General features: G+C 41.3%; 1 protein-coding gene and 1 long non-coding RNA gene across 2 annotated transcripts in view; one reads left to right on the forward strand and one right to left on the reverse strand.

Annotated features, from left to right (window-relative positions):
* The window catches only part of LOC134808602 (uncharacterized), a 68,610-nt gene that overhangs the window by 41,820 nt on the left and 7,156 nt on the right, over window positions 1-19,634 (reverse strand). The window contains exons 3-6 of the long non-coding RNA XR_010151912.1: window positions 4,293-4,414; window positions 4,133-4,201; window positions 3,177-3,555; window positions 2,502-2,612 (exon numbers count right to left, since the gene is read on the reverse strand). This is a non-coding gene — a long non-coding RNA (uncharacterized LOC134808602). The remainder of the gene's footprint in view (window positions 1-2,501; window positions 2,613-3,176; window positions 3,556-4,132; window positions 4,202-4,292; window positions 4,415-19,634) is intronic.
* SLC14A2 (solute carrier family 14 member 2) overlaps window positions 3,239-19,634 on the forward strand; it is a 200,011-nt gene continuing 183,615 nt past the window's right edge. The window contains exon 1 of the mRNA XM_016933605.3: window positions 3,239-3,328. The gene's annotated coding sequence lies outside the window, so the exon portion shown is untranslated. The remainder of the gene's footprint in view (window positions 3,329-19,634) is intronic.

Below are 19,634 nucleotides of genomic sequence, written 5' to 3' on the forward strand. Positions count from 1 at the left end.
GTTCAGTAAGTAGGGCTAAGAGACCAGCTTTCTCTCTGCTTTCCATTTCAAAGGAAAGGGAGCCTTTGACTTAAGGAAGCAACACATAAGTCCCCCCAAAACAAAAAGTATGTCTCAGACTAGTCTTATGCCTTCCACATGAAGATATAATAGGTTTTGAGAAGTGTATATGCTCATTTCTGATTTGCTTCAGTCTACAAGTAACACCAAAAACTTTGCTACCTGCCCAAAATATTTCAGTGTCTAATCCCAGACAAGATTCTTCAATTTCTTTTAGAGATCTTCAGTGGATTATTTTCTTTCTTTTCTTTCTTCACCTTGAGTTTCCAGACCTCTTCAAATTGCTCATGCCCTGTACTCTGTACCCTTCTCACTGCTGAGCTGAATGCAATTGGCTGCCCACACCTGCCCGTGCCTGTCTCCACAGAGTGTTCATGCCTACCTGGATATCAACACTAAGATAGGTAGAACAGCAGGAAAGGGAAGGCCCAAGGGATACATGCCTATAGTCTACATTTGTGTTCTCACCAGGAATACAATGACGAGTCATCTCTGCCCACAGCCAGGTACATCAGTGCTCTTTCTTCCAAACAAGCACACATTGAGATTACCCCAACAGCCCACATAACCAGAGCAGAGCTCCCCTTACATGCCTGAAAACTCATGCCCACTACCACCTTCCCCCTCCCCTGGGGGCCTGCATGGGCTTTCATTAGAGGCACCAAGCATCTTGGATTGCCAGGAACAGTCCCAATTAATGTCTGGTGCCCTGTCCAGAGAAACATTTGTCCCAGTCAAAAGTAATTTTTCTAATAGTAAATTATGTGCTCTCTCTAATTTAATGCTTAATTTTTAAAAAGCAGCATGAGTCAGAATGCTTCTGGTTATAACCAAAGTTCTTTTCTTCTTCCCAGTTTTTAAAAAATATGTATATATATTAGGACTCACTAAGAAAATGAAGCAGGCAAAGAGACCTGAAGTCCAGGTACACAAAAGACCTGGGGCAGATGATTGATAAAGTTTAAAAAGTAAGCACTGGCAGGGTTGTCAGACAGGCTAAGAGAAGTTTTGTGTGAGGCTTGAGGGAGGAACCAATCCCCAAAATTAGGAGGAGGCAGGATTCCAGGCTCAGGGGAGATGTTTTGGGATAATGCAATCCCCAGGCCAGGTTTTGGAGGACAGGCATTTTATGTGTCTCTCTCCCCTCTCTCCTCCCTCTTTGTGCCTGCATACTCTGGCCAATAATGCACCAGTGATTTTTCTCTGTTATTTCATTTATGGCAATGACTTCAGGTCTTGTGTCTGGTCATAATGGTGATCTATGTATGCCATCTACACTGGGCATGGCTAATGAATCCTATTTTATTTCTTAATTAAGAATTTGAAAGTGCCGCAAATTACTGCAATTAACATGGATTTTCTTCCTCATTTATTTACTTATTTAGATGCCTGAAATTGCACCCTTAGCTTAAACCAACCGCAGAGTTCAGAGCTTGTTAAAATATATAGCATTCATTAAAATATTTACTCTTCCCCAACAGTAAGGGTTGCAATTTGGAAATGGTGGTGGTATCTATGTATACAAAATGCTTCCAAAAACTCTATTGAATTCAGTTTATCCAGCTTAGTAATTTAAAAAGTTGAATTTATTGACAATCCTTTGTGCAACTGAAAAAAAACAGGATTTTCAAACTAGCCTATTGTTATGTTGACTTCAACCAGGGAAATTGTTGTTTTCCCTTTCAAAGTTCGTGAAGACTGTGAGTATCACCACATTTTCAGGACTTCTGTGTCCATTGAAAGATAAGAATAACAATTTGAGGGTGGTTGAATTTATCGGACTTATTTCAAAACAATGGTACTTTGAAAATTGTTTAGCTTCAAATTTATCTCATAGTTTTCAAGATTCAACCTTAGTTTTCTTTCCTGGGTTCTTGTTTGGGGCTTTTCTTGTTTGGGGCTTTGGTTTTGGTTTCTAACTGGTTTTCATGGAGACAACTCAAGATAAAGCAGTTGAAATTAACCAAAAACCCACTCTGAACTACAGCCAGCAGGACTGTAAATGAATACAATCCTAACAGAAAGTGATTGGGGAATAACATACCAAAAGCTTTAAAAAAAATGCATACCCATTGAAAGCCAGCTATTTTACTTCAAGGAATTTATCCTTAGGAAAGAAGAACGTGTACCAATGTTTAAGTACAATAATATTCATTGCAGCCCTGTTTATAATAGCAAAACAAAATAACCAAAATATGCAGCAACAAAAGATTGAGTAAATTATGGTACAGACATATTAACATATGAAGCAGCTATTAAAAATTATGTGATTTGTATCAGTTATCTATGGCTGTTTTACACCAAAACTTAGTAGCTTAGAACAACAAATTTATTATCTCACAGTTTCTGAGGGTCTGGAATCTGGGCTTGGCTTAACTCCATCCTCTGACTCAGATCTCTCACAAGGCTACAATGAAGGTATTTGATGGAGCTACAATCACCTCAAGGCTTAACATGGAGAGGATTCACTCTCAAGTTCACTCAAGTGATTGTTGGCAGGATTCAGCTCCTCCTGGGCTGGTCTCCCTTAGCTCCTTGACACATGGGCATTTCTGTAGGGCAGACAGTTGATGACATGGCAGTTGGCTCCATGGCAGAAAGCAAGCCAGAGAATAAGAGAGCATGAGCAAGAAGATAGAGTCTTCTTGTAACCTAATCTCGGAAATGATATCCCAACACTGTGATATTCTATTGGTTGGATGTAAGTCAAAAGTTCAGCCCACACTCAAATGGAGTGGATCACACAGTTATACAATGGTGAGAACACAAGGGGGTGGGGATCAAAGGGAATCATCTTAGAATCTGTCCACCACGGAGTTGAAGTATATTTATTGGCAAAGGATATTTATTAATATCTTATTCAATGAAAGAAAAGGTCACAAAACAGCAAGGACAATAGGATCCCTGTTTTGTAAACTAAGACCGATAGAAAATATATTTGCATGTATACATAAATATTCATGAAACACTCTTTAAGTGTTCCTGGGTTAACAGTAGTTGTATCTAGATGGTGGAATAACAGATGAGTTTTATGTCCTATTTCCTTATTTTTTTTCTTTTTTTCTGTAAAAGGAACATGTATTGTTTATAATTTTTAAAAGAGTAAATATTATTACATCTTCAAGAAGCGATTTAAACCCTCAAGACTTCTTTATTCTGACCTCCATTCTCTTTACAGGATTGTTTCTTGCTTACTACTTGCGGTCAACTAAGTAGAGATTCATAAGACCTTTATAGAACCACTGACACCACTGTGACCAAGGAAACTGTGAGTATGTTCTAGAACTTGTTTCTGTGTTTGTGTCTTCAAAACAGCTGCTATCACCAATAATTAAACCATAAAAAACCGAAATTATTTTTCCCTCTGGGGTGATTACAACCACACGGGAGCTGTGATGAGAGGTGAGTCCTGTGAAGATCTCCTCCTTGAGTGTTCCCCACTCCATTCTGGTTGCTTCCAGACAAGTGGTAACAATAATCACATGCCCATCTCCTCTGAAAAATTTAAAAGGGATAGGTTCTATTTATATGTCAAAAATAGATGAACAGATCTGACACTGCTGAACATAATTGCAAATTTGAAAAAAGGAGAGGGAATGGGTGAGAGAAAAGATAAAGTCATTAATAGCCTCCATACTTCATTAGTTTTCCTTCCTCATGCCACCAGGGAGGCCTGAGTTGGTGTGCCACTGATTTGGGGTTGGAATGATTTCCTAGCAATATAAAGTTTATCTTAAGGTCACTTGCTGATAAAAACTACTGTTTTGCCAGGCATCGATTTATTGGTTGTTTGACAAGCAGACCAGCTGTTCTATACTTATATAAAGCACAAAGAAAGCTGCTCAAGATGGATGTGCTGGCATCAGTGGGGGAGGAGGGTAATAGCCTCAAAGATGGCAGAGGATTAGGATTAGGTCTGAAATACTGGTGGATCTCTTTTCATTGGGATCTATAATAGAATAGCTGTTGTAACAGATAACATTCAAACTTTGATGGCTTAATAAAATGGATCACATTTCACTCATATAATAGCCAAAAGAGTTTTTGTCCAAATGATGGTTCAGAAACCCACCTGCCAATTGTCTGTGTTTTCTCCATCTTCTAGGGACCCTGAGTTGTATGTTAGGTCCTCTGTATCTAGCTGGGTTGATTGGGAAGGAGAAAATGAAGATGACACCCCCACTTCCTACCCAACTTGGCCTAAAATTGGCACACATCATTTTCATTCATACCTCACTGGTGAAAACTAATCATATGGGCCTCTCCTTGATGAAACAGGCCTTGAGGTAGTCTCTGGCTAGTAGTTACTTCCCCACAATTCCACCATGCAGAAGGGTAGCACACACTGTGAGTGCTGTCAGGAAAGATCATAACATTAGAACCTTCTTGCTGAGGAAACTTTTACTGGCATTCATGTATATCTCACAGAGCAGGGATTAGTTAACTTATCAATGACTCTTTGAATGGTCAATTGTTCTTCCCTATATGGAGGAACTTCTAATGCCAGCTATATCCCCTTCTCATGGTTAAGGCAATAAGCCACTGGCAACAAGGTCCTAAAGATTCTAGGTTTCAAGGTTGTTCTCCACTGGAAGTGGTAGGTGTGCCTGCCAGTGCTGGAAGTCAGCAGAACTCACTGGGGTTTCAAGATACTAGCTTTCAAACTAACTCACTGTCTCTCTCTCTCTCTCTCTCTGCTTTAGCTTTTTGTTTGTTGACTGGTTGGTTGGTTTTTCTTTTTTTGAGTGTGCGTGTGTGTAATGACAGTAATAAGATATACCTCTTGGGGTTGTAAAGTCCCAAGGAGATAATTCAAGAAAGAGCACAATACACATTATCTCAACACATGGGTGGCTTTTCCAGCAAGTAGCCACATATATAAATAATCCCAGAAGTACCTTACCAACATTACCACAATTGCTGTTTCTTGTAATATCATTGTTATTAATAGGCTGCTATTATAATGATTAGCACTACTGCCAAAGATAAAATCATAACATCTCTTCTATAGTGCTTTAGCATTTATTTATTTGATTCTCATGACAACCTTGTATAGTGAAAAGGAGATTCGCTATGATCATATCTATTTTATAGATGAAAGAACTGACCCTCAGGGAGACCAAGGGATAATGACCATGATGATCACATGATAGCCCAGTCAAAGTGGCCACTTGGTTCTCAAACCCTGGCCTTTTAAGTCAAAATTGTATTACTACACTAAATGTAAAATGGCATCTTACCAAAATAAATGGAATCTTTGAAGAGACTTAGTCTCAATTCCTCATTGTTCAAATGAGTTGGGATATCTAGGAAAATTATTCTTTTTTATTCCACTACATGCTACTGACCTCAGGTCATCTTACTTTTTTCAAGGCTGGTCAGCCTAATTGCACCTGGGTTGGTGAGGAGGAGCAAATAGTATTAATGTTGGTGATTTCAGTTTACAGAGGCCATAATGTAGAGGGTTCTTGGAAATTTCTCCAAGGAATGTGAGTGGGGCCCCAAGAGGGAAGAAAATGGGTGCCCTCCAGTTTGGTATGTTTGGAAACAACACTGTGTGGCCAGCATCACAAACCCTAGTAGGCAGGTGACAGTCTGAAATCCACTTCTTGGTTTCTTATAGTTTTTTCTTCCCTTCAACTCTTTGGTCTTTTCCTAGCTAACTTTAGTGAATAATTTTCCAGTGACTATTTTTTTCTACTGAGTGCAAAAAGAACTGTTACAGTGGCTCTAGGTTTGCAGTGTAAAGTCTTTGGAGACTGTGTTTGACCCTGTGTTGGGTGACTCCAACTGCCAGGAGCAATGAGCTATAGTCAACCTAGACCTCAACACGGAGACCAGCCCCCGGCCCCAGACCTGCTGTTGGCTGCTGTGATGACACAAGTTTAATTTAGACTCCAAGGAAGCCATGTTTTTCTCATCTGTCAAATCAAGTGGATGATGTTCACCCTCTCTACTTCCCCTACTTTCTTAGGGAAATACTGAGAACTTGGGGCTCAAATCAGTGAGTAGACAGAAAGTGCTTTGAAAAGCATACCATCTAGATAAGTGTGGAAGAAAGTCATCATTAGAATTCTGCTACTGCCATTATTGTTTTGGGGTCAGCTCAGCTTTTCTTAACACAGAGCAGTTAATGGAGTGGCAACTGTGTTAGATACCCACTGGGAGGGCAAAGGAGCCAGACAAGGGTCTCCTTTTATCCCATTTTAGCATCCTGTTTTCCTTTCACAACAGCTGTGTCTTACGGGTTTATAAGTATTTTAATTACAGTGGCATTTTATTATACATTCTCCTGACAAAATTCAGGCTAGGGACTTTTTTTTTTTAAATCTGAAAAGTGGTGGATTTTCCTAGAGGCTGAGTTAACTTTCACCAGCAGTCAGAACACTGCTACCTTTGATCCCACTCAAAAGCATGGTAACTACCATTTTTCACAAATTATTTTCAGCATAACCAAAAAATAAAAATGTATTTGCAGGTCCACTAGCAAAAAGAAAAATGACAAAATCTATTAGCCATCTAGCTTTGTTTAATAAATTGGTCACCAGCTGAGAAGCATTTTTCCCATGGCCATAAGGAGTTACAGAATAGAAAATTTAGAAATCAACATAAAGACAGACCAGAAGAGTTAGACAAAGAAAAAGAGTATCTCACTCCTCATCCTGTTGTATGGCCATTGTGTTGCTTCCTGCAGCATCTCAAATAGGTTTTCCCAGAATAATCATCAAAAAGACAAGTAAACTCTGCCTTGCTAGAATAAAAAGATAAATGTTGTAAAGTAGGTAATCCATACAGTTAGAATGAAAAATGTCAGGTTGAAAAAGGCTTTGGAGCATGTAGTCTAAAATTGTCATTTTACAGGTGAGAAAATTAAGGCTCAGACCAGTGAAGGGCATGTCCAAGATCATGCAAAAGAGCAAGTATTAAGATGACTCCTAAGGGACTGTATCAGTTTCCCATTGCTGCTATAATTAATTATTGCAAACTTTAGTGGCTTAAAGCAACACAAATTCATTGTTTTACATACAGTTCTGTAGGTCAGAGGCCTGACAAGGGTCACACTGGACTAAAATCAAGGTACCAGCAGTGCTGGGCTCCTTTCTGGAGACTCTGAAAAGAATCTATTTCCTTGCCCTTTCCAGCTTCTAGAGGTTGCCTGCATTCCTTGGCTGATGGCTCCTTCCTCCATCTTCAAAGGCAGCAACATTGCATCTCCCTGACCATTCTTCTGTAGTCCATCTCTGGCCACAGCCAAGAAAGGTTTTCCACTTTTAAGGGCTCATATGATTAGGCTGGATCCACCTGAATGATGCACAATAATCTCCCTATCTTGAGTTCAATGACTTTTAATTATATCCGCAAAGTCCCTCTTGACATATAAGGCAACACATTCGCAAGTTCCTGGGGATTAGGGCACAGGCATCTTTGAGTAGAGATGGGCATTATTCTGCCTACCATGGGGAGGAAAGATGGTGAGTCAGTAGAGAGTTGGTTGGTTGAGCAAGGAAATAGTTGTGGATACCTGTTGCAGGTTGGGGTCCCCAAGCATCAAACTCTGAGATGAAGGTGTGTGTGTTGGAAGTAAGAGGGCTTTTGGGATCAGCCACTGCAGAGGAGTGGAATTAAAAGAGGCAGAATAGGCAGAGGGAGGAGCTGGACTTTGGGCTCATCACAAGGTCCAGCTGACCCCTTGGGGATACCTAAAATGGGATGGCCTCTCAGAGTTATCAAGAGGGGCTGAGACTTTAAACTCTTTCTCTGATTGCTATGACCACATCAAGCAGTCACAGGATACGGGCTGCCCTGTGTATGTGTGTTGGGGAGAATTGCTGGTGTAACTAAGTCAGCTTTCTTCTCCAAGGTCAACTCCCAATAGCTAGGGTAATATGTCCTTCATTCATGAAAGATGATTTAAGCAAATAATCACAGCTACTTCTAGAATACCTGTACCTAAGCTTCACTTTTACATGTGAAAAAAATAAAAGGTCAGCTGTGGTCTGGAATTAAACCTGATTACAAAGTGGTCCTAGACTCAGAACTTAGGAATCAGAAGGAAAATAGTCATGTGTTTCATCTATAGTGTAAGGAGAAATGAGGTATGGCCTTGAAGGAGAGTGGACTCTTTGAGGATGTATGAACATGAGAGCAAGAGCAGGCAGGGATAACGTGAGCATGGCAGAATGATGAGATTGGGTTGGATATGGTGTGGACCCCAGAGGAAAAAAACAAGCAGATTGTAAGTTCTGGGGACTAAGATCCAAACCAACATCCAAATCCAGAGTTCTGCCCAAACAACAGCAAAGAAGTGGCATTGGCAGAGGCTGAGGGCAGGGCAGGGCAGGACAGGTAGTCCTGATATTGGCTTAGAAGGATTCCAGCAACTTTCAGCAGGTACTGGTGGTCAAAAGAGTAGAGTTCATGGTCAGCCATGGAAGTGGCTAAAGAATAGGTCAGAAATCTTATTTCAACAGAACTGAGGAAAGGGTAAGAACTTAGTGGGGAAAAGGGCATTCTGTGTTACAGTAAGCAGGCGGACTACAGCTTTGGGTCATCTGGCCCATGAATGTCATTGGCTCAAGCCCAAGTCTGATCCTGGTGCAGGAAATGAAGATGCTCTGGTCACCTGAGTAGCAAGGGTTAAAAACATTTAAGGGGCTGGGAAGGCAAAACCATCTGCTCACTCCAGGGGAAGTGCTCTCACATTACATCAGGGCTGACCTCAATGTTCAATCTAACTGAATGGTATCCACACTCAGCAAGGAAGGTACAAAGACTGATTTGTTCCCACCCTTTAGTCCCCACGTTCTCACTCCCTCGGGTCAGTGGTGAGCCAGCACTGCATAAGGATAGTTCTTCCTGTTTGTCCAGATGGACAAGACGAACTCCCCAGCTACCTCCACTTTTCCACACATCCAGGCTGCAAAGCCTAAAGGACATAGTATTTTTGAAAAAGATTTCCTGCATCTTCTAGAAGACTGTGAAGACATTGCACTGGGCCAACCATACTTGTAGACAAAAATGGTTTTGATTATCCTACATGGTTCGATTCAAGTGGTGAGAAACATCATTGCCTTTCTGTAAGTCCTTTCTGCATGCAAATGTCAGCAAGAACATTCATAATAATGCCTCATGATTCTTATAGGGCTTCACATTTTATGTAACAGTTAACCTATACTAAATCTCTTGAATTTCACAATGCTACTTATAATCCCAGCACTTTGAGAGGCTGAGGCCAGCAGATCATTTGAGGTGAGGAGTTCAAGACCAGCCTGGCCAACATAGGGAAAACCTGTCTCTACTAAAAATATAAAAACTATCTAGGTGTGGTGGTGTGCTCCTGTGGTCTCAGCTACCTGGGAGGCCGAGGCATGAGAATTGCTTGAATCCAGGAGACAGACATTGCAGTGAGCCGAGATCGTACCACTGCACTCCCGCCTGGGCAACAAAGCAAGACTCTGTCTCAAAAACAAAAACAAAAACACAACACGACTTGGGGGAGAGAATTTTTAATATTCTTCTTAAAGGTGAAGAAATTGAGATTCAAAGAGTTTAAGTGCCTTACATTAAGTCACAAAGAGAGAATCCAAAATGGGAGCCAGGGCATATAAATCCCAGCTGTCCCCAGCCCATCATCATAATAATTCTACCCTGAACAGAAGACCTTCGCATCTCACTGGAAGATGCAAAACACTGGAAGTTTGACAGAAAGGAGTGTCACAAAGTGTAGAAAAAACTGGGGGAGAAATAATCTGAATTTCACATTTTGTCTCAGATCACATAGAGATTATTGTTTTTAACTCTTTAACTTGGTGTTTTGAACTGTTCAAAGCATCTCTCATCTTTATCTCATTTCATCAGCTCAGCAATCCTGTGATATAGGCAAAGCAGACCTGACAGGTGAGGAAACTGAAACCCAGAGAGATTAGGGGACTTGCACAAGAATAGACGGGCATTTGGTGGCAGATTCAAGGCTGGAAACTAGATCTTTGAGGGCAGTAGCCTTCAGAATAGGAATGAGATGGGAGAGAAGTATGTGTTGAATGAGGTAGGAGGGAAGCATTTTATTAAAAGATTAATCAAAATTCATTTGAAAGCCAAAGGGCCAAGAACAGTCCAAAGAAATTTGAAAAAGACTGACTATGAAGAAGATGAATTTACACTGTAGACATCAAAGCACAGGAAAAAAATTGTGCAAGAGAAGTATAGGGATAGAGAGACCAGTGGAATAAACTAGAAAGTCTAGAAAGAGACCCAGGCATTTTGGAAAACTAATACATCATGGGGTGATTACAACTAAGTGGGGAAGGAATAGACTGTTTGATACATAGTGTCACAGAAATTGGCTCTTCATATTGGAAAATTAACATTAGAGCTCAATTTCATATGCAAAACAACACAAAATATTGCAAATAAATTCCAGATGGATTAAAAGTTAAAGTAAAAAATTATCTTTTAAACTATTCAAAGAATATTCAGGAAGATAGTTTAATAATACCTGATTAAGAAAAAATTTTAAGAACACAAAAGTAAAGAAAAAGATCGATAAATTTGACTATGTTAAAATTTAAGACCAAGTTTATAGTCTTGTAGGAACAAAGTCACCATAAACAAAGCTAAAAGACAGGTGAGAGATTTGGAGGAGAAGTTTGCAATGCATGTGACCTAAAAAGGGTTAATCTCCGAAAATGTGTGTATACGGGATAGTGAGTCAGATGGGGACAACAATAAGTAAAAGACAAACAGCCCAACAGAAAAACAAAATATTAAAGCAGGCAGTTCACAGAAATGGAAATCAAAATGGCCTATAAAATTATGAAAAGATGGCCTACCTCACAGATAATCAGGGAAATGCCCATTAAAAAGCAAATAGATAGCATTTCACACCTATTCAACTGTCAAAAATTGAAAGGTTCAGCAATGCCAAGTTTTTATGGGAAATGGGCACTGCCATCCTGGAGGAAGTCCAAATTGTTTTTATCTCTTTAGAGGGCAATTTAGAAATACCTTGTAAAAGTAAGGATATACATACCCTATGACAACTAGTTTTATGTCCAAATATAATCCCTAGAAAAACTCTTACTCCGGTGTGTAATAGGACAGGTAAGAGGATGTTTATTATTGCATTATTTACAATATTGAAAATTGGAAAACAATTTAAATGTTCATCAATAGAGCAATGGGAAAACACTGTACAGGCACAGCAGTGAGTTCCCGTGAGCTAGATGCAGGCATCAAGAAGGATGATCTTGAAAAAAATCCAAGGTCTGTGTAAAAAATCAAACCACATTAATATACCATTTACACACATATTTAAAACATATAAAACAATGTTATTAATCATGTATGGATTCAGACATATGCATAATAGAAGCATAAAAACACAGAATGCATGCAAGTTCAAGAGAATGCCTTTTTGGAAGAAGGAGTAGAATAGGCTCACAGAAAGGATAAAAAGGACGCGATAGTACCTATAGTGTTTTATTTCTTTAATTACAAATAAAAGTAAAAATAAATCAGAGAAATATTAGCATAATAATATTCTGGGCAGTGGATATTGAGTGTTTAATATAGTAAACAATTCAGAAAAGGGAAAAGGAAAAAGCTCCTCACCAGCAGCCTCACCTTCCTCTGGTGGAAATGAGAAGGCAGTGGGGAGCAGGAGGCTACAGGAGAGCAGAGCTGACAGCTTTGAAAATTACTTGGCTGTGGATGTCTGCTTATGCACACACACACACCAAGATAGTTCTGCACATGATAGTAGTGGGGTCATTTGTGGAAAGAGCACTGCTGAGCAAGGTCACCAAGGACCACTGGGGTCCCAGCCAGCACCAGCTCTGCCAGGGCATTCCAGGGCTAGGAATGGGGTTTAGAACACCAAATGGTTAAATATGGTAGGAACATGTTTCTCTCAACTTAAAGGAAGTCCAGAGGTATGCAGTACGGGGCTAGGATGGTGGCTCTGCCACATCCCCAGGACTCAAGCTCTTTCTACCTTTCTGTTCTGCCATTCCTAGTCACAGGGGTTCCATCTCCAAAGTGACCTTAAGATCTGAGGTGACCACTGCAACTCCAAGCCATCCTGGTAAGACACAAGAAGAAGTGAAGATGAGGAGGGCAAAATGGTCCCTATTGGCTGACTGTACCCCTCTAAAACTTCTTTCCTGGAGGCCCTTAACTTGCATGGACATTTTTGGATCATCCCTAATGCCAAGGGAGGCTAGGAAATTGTATTAGTTTGTTTTCACACTTCTATAAAGACATACTTGAGACTGCATAATTTATAAACAAAGGAGGTTTAATTGACTCACAGTTCCTCACGGCTGGTGAGACCTCAGGAAACTTACAATCATGGTGGAAGGGGAAGCAGGTATGCTGTACATGGCAGCAAGTGAGAGAGAGTGTGTGTAAGTGCAGGGAAAACTACCATTTATAAAACCATCAGATCTCATGAGAATTCACTATCACGAAAACAGCATGGGAGAAACTGCCCCCATAATCCAATCACTTCCCTCAGTCCACATGTAGTGATTACAGTTCAGGATTAGATTTGGGTGGGTCACAGAGCCAAGCCATATCAGAAATGTTTTCTTTAATTCAATCAGCAATGTGCCTAGCTAAAAGGTTGGGATTACTATCGCTAAGGAAAAAGGGGGAATGGCTAGCTGGTTTGCAGCTAATAATGGCTACCAGAGTTGGTGACTAATTCTGTGCCCACAGACAAAGGCTTTCTTCCTCTGAACATTGCTTTCCTGTCCATGCAAAAAAGAGGATAGATGAGGTGCTGCTTTCCTCAATAGAGCCAATCATCTTTTCTCACCTTGTTCATTGCTTCAAACTTTAATCAAACTTCAACTTGAGACAATTATCTTGAAGCCCTTGTCTACTCGCTTTCTTTCCCTTACTGCAGGGATTTGGGTCTTTGAAACTTTTTCTCCCTGCACAGTTTTGGTTCTATATCTATGTTCCACACTCACCTCTCTTTGGGAATTACAACTTCTCTTCCAGGTTCACCAACTGCTAGAAACACCCAGATTTTAACTTTCCAACTCACTTCTTCCAAGAAGCTCCCCCTGGTATATGGCCACCTCCTCTGAGACCACTTCATCCCACTGTCCATTGTCAAGAGCATGTTTTTCACTCAGAGAATCAAAACTTTTGTTGAAGACAGACCTTACACCATCTGGCCTAATGATTTGCAACTTGTTTTTCAGAGCCCTTTCTGCAAGTAAAAACATATGTGAAACCCCAAGATGATGGATAAAATGAATAAAATGTAGAATGGGATGGGGCAGAGGAGCCCCAAGTCACTTCAGAACATAGTTAGAAAAGATAATATCTTGCCCTCATTTTATGAATAAAGACATTGCTGCCCAAAGATAGAATTCAATTGTTCATGGTATATAGCTCATAATAGCAACACCTATAATAACAACAGCATTACCTAATACTTACCCACTGTGTGAAATACTGGTGTGAGTGTTTTATGTATATTAATTACTTTGTGATAATCCAAAGTTGCACAGGTAGTCAAGGAAAGAGCCAGGATTTGAACGAGGCATTCTGACTCGAGAGACTGTGCCAGAAATCACTATTCTATAAGCATTTTAGCCACATGGCTGGAATAATTCTAGTCCTCTAACTCCTAGGCCAAAATTACCTTCTATGATTTGCTTTATACTAGTTTTTTAGTTATGGATTCTGGACATGTTTCTTTAAGTGTTGTTCTGTGACTCATATTTATTTTTTCACTGCATACATTAGGCATTTAATGAAGACTTTTGATAAAATATTTGAATTCAGTGGGTAAGGAACAACTGCTTTTCACTTGAAACTTTGGTGAGATTTGACTTGGCTCACAAAGGCCACTGCATAAAGGCTAAATAGAAACATCAAGCCACATCCTTAATCACCTAAATGGAAGACTGCATTCCTGCCAAATCATGTCTGCAAAGAGGAAAGGCAAGCATCTTGGACAATGTTCTGTGCATGGTCATCTTTTAAGTCAAGTCCTGGCAGGGTAGAAAGTGGTTGTACCTTGTTAGTGTTCTGTACTTCTTTCTCCAGAGTGGTGGTATAGGAAGGGTGATCTGGAGACCAGGAAGGCAAGAATTGGGTGACCATTTGCAAAGCCCAATTTTTCCATGTCCACCTTTCTATCTGGACAGTTGAATTCTACAGGAGAAATCACAAATTCCCCAAATTAGTGCCTACTGTACATTCATGGTCCCTTCCTCAACTCAGGCTATCCTTCATCATGTCCATAGTCACTCATCATCAACCCTGACAAGAAACAAGAAGTGCCGCTTCTTCTCTGTTATCAGCAACACCATCCACCCTTGTGATCAAGCCAAAACTTGGTAGTCATCTTTTATTTTTTTCTCACTCTGTCACCCAGGCTGGAGTACAGTGTTGCAATCTCGGCTCACTGCAACCTCCACCTCCTGGGTTCAACTGATTCTCCTGCCTCAGCCTCCCAAGTAGCTGGGATCACAGGCACATGCCACCATGCCCAGAAAATTTTTTTTTTTTTAAGTAGAGACAGGGTCTCACCATATTGGCCAGGCTTGTCTCAAACTCCTGACCTCAGGTTGATCTGCCTGCCTCAGTCTCCCAAAGCGCTGGGATTACAGGTGTGAGCCACTGCGCCCGGCCTGGTAGTCATCTTTGACTCCTCTTTCTCCCTCCACACCATCATTGAGACAGTCACTATGCCCTACTATTCCTATCTCCTTCACCTCTCTTCAGTCTGTCCACTCCCCTCTGTTAGTCTACACTTTGTTTTGAGACAGCACCTTCCAGCCCATTCTTGGTGTAAGGAAGCCAGAGCTTTTTAAAACAGAATCGGGTCATCACACACACACACACACACACACACACACACACACACACACACACACACCCTTTCTTAATGGATCTCCATAATATAAGCTTTGGGATAGAGTCAAAACTCATAAAATAGAAAACCAGGTTGTTCAGTGTCTGGCCACTGCTTTCCTCCCAGCTTCATATTTCCTCACTCGGATCCTAGATTCCCCTAAATTGTGGATCTCTGCATACGCTGCATCTTGTCTGACTCTCTCTCTTGTCCCTACCTCTTGGTCAATACTTGGCAAATGCATGAGTGAATTTGGATGCAGGAGGAGAAGAAAGAAAAGACAGACAGAGGAAGGAGGGATAAAAGTAACAATAATAACCACAACAAAAAACTTGGACATGTGGATGGAGGAAGAAAGTTTGTCCAAAGTAGAAAAATAGGAAATAAAAACAAAACAAAATCAAACAAGAAACAAACAAAATACAATGGCCGGGGCCTCAAAGCATTGTTTATAAGATCCTGGTGGCATATTTCTATTTTAAATTAAACTCTAGGGCATAAACTTCACTTGACTGGTCCCTAGTCAGCACTATAGACCTCAAAATGCCACCCAGCCACCTGGTGATCCTACAAAGCAAGGTGAGGGGTTGAAGCCTTGAGGACAGATCAGAGGAGTGGTGATTAAATCCAAGACTGAGTCTTGCTTCAACCTTGGGATTATATCAATGTACATTTCTATGAGACAGTGTCCTCTTGCCTTCTTACTGAAGCAAGTCATTGCCTATGTTAGCCCCCTTCTTCCCTGGACCTCTCCATGACACCCTGGGAAAGGTATACTTATTGATAACTTGGCTCCATTTCTTGAGGGATTTAGGTAACTTAACATGTAATGGCCCTTAAGAGAAGCCAGTTAAATTTGGGGCTGAACTGGCAAAATAATTAGTATCTGCAACATAGCAGCCCAGCGCACAGAGAAAAGAGTGGAAAGAACACGGAACGCCTATGTCATGAGACCAAGTGCTGCTATCCCAGCACCTTGGCAAGCCCCAACTCCCAGGTCTGACCTGCTTGCTGAAAGTTTGAAGACCACCCAAAGGTACTTTAGCAATTCATGTGAGCAAAGGCCTCATGAAGCTCCGTGTGGCAACACCAGTTTCCTGGGGGCAGTGCTTCATGCCTATTAATGTGATAATCTGTTTTCAAACCAGACAGTTGAAGTGAGAAAGAAGAATGAGCAGAGATGATTCCCATTACCAAGGGCAACTTGATCCCTAATAGTAGCGGCAAATGTGAACAAACTCAATTCTTAACATACTTAATTTCATTCAGTGCTCACAACCCTCCTATGAAAGAAGTATCATCTTTATTATACAAAAGGGTGTGAAATTCAGAGAAGTAACATTTCCAAGTGTGATGGTTAATATTAGGTGTCAACTTGATTGGATTGAAAGATGCCTGGATAGCTGGTAAAATATTGTTCCTTGGTGTGTCTGTGAGGATGTTGCCAGAGGAGATTGACATTTGAGTCAGTGGACTGGGAGAGGAAGACCCACTGTCAGTGTGGGTGGGCACCATCCAATTGGCTGCCAGGGTAGCTAGAACAAAGCAGGCAGAAGAAGGTGGGATAACCTTGGCTGGGTGCAGTGGCTCACGCCTGTAATCCCAACACTTTAGGAAGCTGAGGCAGGCACTTGAGGTCAGGAGTTCGAGGCCAGCCTGGCAAACATGGTGAAACCCCATCTCTAGCAAAAATACAAAACCCCATCTCTAGCAAAAATTAGCCAGGCATGGTGGCAGGTGCCTGTAAACCCAGCTACTGCAGAGGCTGAGGCAGGAGAATTGCTTGAACCCAGGAGGTAGAGGTTGCAGTGAGCCAAGATTGCGCCACTGCACTACAGCCTAGGCAACAAGAGCAAGACTCCGTCTCAAAAAAAAAATGGAAGGTGAGATAACTGCTTGCTGGGCCTTCCGGCTGCCTTCTTTCTCCCATGCTGGAGACTTCTTCCTGCTTCTTCCACCCTTGGACATTAGACTCCAGGTTCTTTGGCTTATGGACTCTGGAACTTGCACTAGTGGCTTGCCAGAGGCTCTCAGGCCTTTGGCCACAGACTGAAGTCTGCACTGTCAGTTTCCCTGGATTGAGGCTTTCTGACTCAGACTGAGCCACTACCAGCTTCTCTCTTCCCCAGCTTGCAGACAGCCTATTGTGGGACTTTGCCTTGTAATAGTGTGAAGCCCATTCTCTCTAATAAACTCCCATATATATGGGAGTGTGTATATGTGTATATATACACACACACATACTAGCTGATGACAGAGGCAGAAAGTGATTGCTGGATTTCTTGGTTCCCAATTTGGCTCTTTCCTCACTATACCCTACTGCTTCCTGGACTCTTGCAAGCATGAACCTGATAGCCACAGTCATTCAACAGTTAATTCAACAACTGTGTATTGATCCCCTTCCAGGCATCAGGCACTGTGTTAGGCCAGTGAGGATACAACAGGTTCAAAACAGAAAACGTTTCTTATCCTGTGTGGGGGTCATATTCAATTGAAGAGACAGACATACAATCTTTCAGGCAGAGGGCAATACACCCTATGTCCTATGCAAAATAATAAAACAAAGCAAGGGAAACAGAGAGCAGTGGGGCAAGAGAATAGGTTTTGTTTTTCAAGGGTGGCCAGACAAGGCCTCTCTGTTGACACCTGGCTTTGAGCTTTCCAACGAAATCCATTCCAACTTTGATGTATGCCTTGCTGGTACCCACAGTGCAGCAGCGGGCTGACAATGAGCACATTAGAGACAAAGAACAACCAGTAGGCATGGTGTTCCTGTTGAGAAGGGAGGATTCAAAAGTAAGCCCCAAATATGCCACATCCTGCCATGGGGCAGTTTCACAAGTAGAATGGGGTGGTCACTAACTAGCTTGGCAAGCAGAGAGGATTTTTTGGTGACGGATCTGTCCCCAGCGAAAATGGCCCAATGACTCAGGAGTTTAAGGAAGCTGTCCGTGCAATCTGATTCTGCCTATGAATGCCTTCTGAATACCTTCTATCAGAAATATAATAGCTGGAGAACTGCAGGAGGAGAGCAAGGGGAAAGCCTTTAGACATGCTTCAAGATCTCATTGAAAATGTTTCCTTCATAGACTTAGGAGGTTATGTTTCTGGGAAAGCCACTAAAAGTAAAATAAGAGGAAGATTCTGTTCATGCCTTAGAAACAACATGGAAGTCCATTCCTGTCCAAGGACCAGAAAAAAAAAACTTTAAAAATAGAAAGTGACAAATATAATCTATTTCATAACTAAAATGCAATATATCTGTACATTGTGTAGTGCAAGTTTTTAAAAAAGATTTAGCAATCAAATAAATCAACAACAAAGAAAACAATTTCCCAGGTACATACTTCCCGGGAACACATTTCTGTATTTTACTACTGAAATCACCCTCAGAAGAGTTCTGTGAGGCTGAGAGCTCAAGGAGAAGCACCTGACAGGGTCAGTGCCTGAAGCTGGGAAATAAGGAAGCAAAACAGACAGGGAAGGGCAGCGAGAAGCTGCCAGACGCCCAGAGCCAAGAAGTTTTGTGCCCAGGGTGACAGGAAGCAGCCTGGTTGAATGGTGTCACTTGCCGTTTGCTGCAACGCCATAAGTTCTACGGTAGATGAAATTGGCAGGAATCATGCAAGACGCTCACACTCCCTCTGTATCTTCACCTCTCCCTCCCATCTCCACTCCTGTTCCTGGAGACTGTCAGATCTGCTCTGAAGTTAACCTCCATCTCAGCTCAGGATTCATCTCCTCCTGTCTCCTAATTAGGCTCCTTCTCCCTCAGCTGGTCTCTCCCTTTCAATTAGTCTTCCTCCCATTTTAAGGGAAAGAAAAAAAGAGAGAGAGAACTTTCCTTGGTCCTGCTTTCCCCTCCAAGCTGGCATTCCATATCTCCACTTTGCTTAATTGCCAGGTTGTAAAGAAAGGTTTCTGCACTCACTGTCTCTCCTTCCTACTCTCCACCTTCTTTAACACCCACAGTCAGCTTTCTGTTCCCACAACTCCACAGAAACTTCTCTAACTGCTGAATGTGTCAACTTGTTTAAGCCTTTAGCCTCTGCAGTTTTGTCACTGTAACCATTACTTAGACTCAGCCCCTTAAAACTTTCACCTCATTTGGCCTGCATGACTCTGTCCCTTGGTCTTCTCTAAAGCCTTCTCATTTTCTTCCCAGTCCCAAACACCACCACCACCACCTTCATTTTTCACTGGTGGAGAAGAGACGAGAATCACCAGACTCACTGGTTGTTTTGGGGTCACACACTCCTTTGAGACTCTGATGGCAATGTTAGAGTCTCCCCAAAATGTCATTTGATTGATACATATTCACATACACACATATGTATATACATATGTAAACATTATCTCAAAAGGTCCCTAAATTAAGAAGAGCCTCTGTCACAGAAAATAGCTGTTTTTACAAAATGTAACTATGATGTCATGTGGCTGATCCTCACTACACTTAAACCATACATTTCTGGTGAGTCCTCGACATTCAGAGGTGCTATAATAGAATAAAACATTTTATCAGAAGGCTGATCCCAGGATTCTCATCCAGTTTTCACACCTTAAAGGCTATATGATCTTGGGCAATTCACCTCTCTAAACCAAAGTTATCTCCTCTATAAAAATGGGTATTATAATTTCTTCTTAGCCTTGCGGGATTGTTGTAAAGATTAAATAAGATCAGGAATTTGAAATACTTTGC

This window comes from Pan troglodytes, chromosome 17 (genome assembly GCF_028858775.2).
Source record: "Pan troglodytes isolate AG18354 chromosome 17, NHGRI_mPanTro3-v2.0_pri, whole genome shotgun sequence".
Classification (NCBI taxonomy): Eukaryota; Metazoa; Chordata; class Mammalia; order Primates; family Hominidae; genus Pan; species Pan troglodytes.